Consider the following 2,862-nt stretch of genomic DNA (forward strand, 5'->3'; position numbering starts at 1 on the left):
TTCTTATGCAGTATGATCTATCAACCTAACATCAATCAGGATCTAAACCATCCTAATTCCTCATTCAACAATATAAAAGATCATGAACAAGATCTGGAACAGAACACCTCACCTTAGCCTAGATCTGGATCTCGATCTGAGATGAGAGGCAAGAGAGATGAGATCTGAGGTCAACGGCACCACACAGCTACCACCACCACTCGCGGCTGCTCACGGCGAGGAGAGAGAGAGGCGGCGTGGAGAGAGAGAGAGAGGAGAGAGGAGGCGCGGCGAGGAGAGAGAGATGAGGTGGTGCAGCGAAGAGAGAGAAAGAGGAGAAAGGCGGTATGGGAGAGAGAAAAGATGTCGACGGCTAGGGCTTCTGGTTTCCGGGAATTCTCTGCAGGGCTTCGCTTCTAGATTTCTGATGAGAGGAAAAGAAGTGGAGGCTTTCTTTTATAAGGGAAAGAGAAAGGGAAAACCCTAGGGTTTTCTAATTGGGCTGTAGAGAACCCTTTAGCATTTAAAAAATTTAAATGGGCTGGTTTTGGGGTGTTACAATTTTCCTCCTCTTATTCGGAATTCGTCTCGAATTCCAAATCTTCAGTTCGAACTTAACATCCCAAAACTAGGGTGAGTTTCCAAACACAATCAAGGGAAGCACGACATAGGCGTCCTACTTGCTCAAGATCATTTAAAAGCAACAATGAATTTAATAAATGAAATGGAGTAGGACTACAACAATAAATAGGTCCCAAGGTATCGCCAAAATCCGCGAATATCCTTATATCAAGAAACGAAAAGCTAAAACCATTATGAAAGAAGAAAAAATTGTGTCCTACTACTACTAGCTGACTCAGGTACCACCACAAGCCACTTCGAACTGGAGACTTCTGCTCCCCTTCCGGCTTAGGACCAGCCGCGCGGCCACTCCTGGTCGACGACGCCGGCTCCTCTTCCCACTCTGACTCCTCCGATGGATCCTCTTCCACTTCCACGTCTTCCTCAGAGCTCGAGATGGCGACAAGCCGACGAGTAAGTGTCCGTTAAGCCTCCATCGCCTGACCGGCCATCCGGTTCACCAAGGCGAATTCCCATGGTTCCAACACACCAATCAGCTTGCCCCGTATCTCCTCGCGGATTCCTGCCTTATACCACCGGCACCAATCCTCCGCTGTCTTGGGCTTGCATCTTTTGGCTGTCTCCAGGAATTCCTCTTGTGTACTCCCGGACTGAGCGCGGTCCTTGCCTGGTCTGCATCAATGTTCCACACCGACATACACCGGTTATGCTCCTCAGGCTCTCTGCATCAATGCTCGGAATCTTCCTTGGGCGTCCACGTTTCCTCGTTGGTACACTGTCCTCCATCCTGATCGGTCCAGGACCTTCCCTAGTCGGCCCCGTCTTCCTTGGCGCCCTCGGCCCCTTGTGGGAGGTGTCATGTCAACTTCAGGTGCAAACTGGAAAGTCCCCTGACCCTGGTACAATCGCCTGTACTCGGCTGCCCGCTGGAAATGGGGCATCAAAACCCGACGCCTCACGGTCGTCTCCTGGATAGGGGCGTTCGGCTGCTCCGCAAACTCCATTTCCTCTTTGTCTGGGAATAGTGCAGGTACAATGTCACCCCAAGCGTCACAGTAGGGCTTGCGGGCGTACGCCCTTGTCCCTTTCGGTCCATAGCGCATGCGTCTTTCTCCGAGCTCGTGATGCACTGGTGAAGACATCCTGCAGCGTAAAACAAAGACCTGATCAGAACATAATAGTAGTCATACATAGATGGCAGTTTTCAATCATTTCTCAAAACTAGTGCTGCTTCAGCATTCCATAAAATATCATCCACTGTGTGATTCTTATCGTCCCTTTTTATTCCATGAAGTTCTTCAGCGTGCGCCTCATCGAAGAAGTTTCGTAGGAAAACATTCTTGATGTCGCTCCAGGTTGTTAAAGATCCGGTGGGTTGCTGCCTAAGCTAGTGCATCGCTTCTCCATTCAGCGTGTATCTGAAGAGCTTGCATAGCAAGTAATCTTCGGGGACTCCTTCCATCCGAATAGCAGCGATTAGATCCTCGAACCGTTCCAAATGGTCCATAGGATGCTCGTGCGGTAACCCAGAGTAGGGTATCTGCGACACGAGAGTGTAGTATTGAGGCTTCAGCTCGAAATTCTGCTTCTGGATCTCCAGAAGTCGAATAGCTGATCTGTTGGAATAGTACTCATCTGGGCGATTGTAGTCGGCCAGTGGTTTCGATCGAGCGTCTTCATCTACAGTTTGAGCAGCTCCTGTAGCATCAGCATCAGGGATTACAGTTCCCTGAGCATCTATTTTCTGACCTGTTGTATTACGCAGATGACCGGCCTGGTCATACAGGTTTCCGTTCTCATCCTGAGTTAGAATAATAATGTTTACCATTTTTGATGACACGGTATCGATCGTCGTACGCGGTGTAGTATTGATCGTTGTCGAATGACTAGGATCGATCGACGATGACTGTCTGGTGTCGGTCGACGGTTGATTGTGCGTATCGATCGACGACGAATTTGTTGCGTCGAGCGATGTGGAACGTTGACCTCTACGGATGGTGCGTTCCAAATGAGCAGGATCGTCTGAGAACAGCAAGTCTTTCTCCTTGTTGCTTCTGGTACCGATGGGCATGCACCTGAAAAGACAAGAAAAAGATTATTAGAAAAGGGGTAAAAAAAAAGAGAATTAATAAAACTAAATCTAATGGCGATCAAAGCTCCCCGGCAACGACGCCAAATTTGATACCACTCAAATTACCCTAAGGAGTGTTACTCTCATCAAAAGAGGTTCAGATGTAGTACTTAGGGATCGAATCCACAAGGAGTTAGGGAACAATTAAATCTAGTGTTTATTAATTCTAA

Source organism: Brassica napus, unplaced genomic scaffold (assembly GCF_020379485.1).
Source record: "Brassica napus cultivar Da-Ae unplaced genomic scaffold, Da-Ae ScsIHWf_1200;HRSCAF=1717, whole genome shotgun sequence".
NCBI lineage: Eukaryota > Viridiplantae > Streptophyta > Magnoliopsida > Brassicales > Brassicaceae > Brassica > Brassica napus.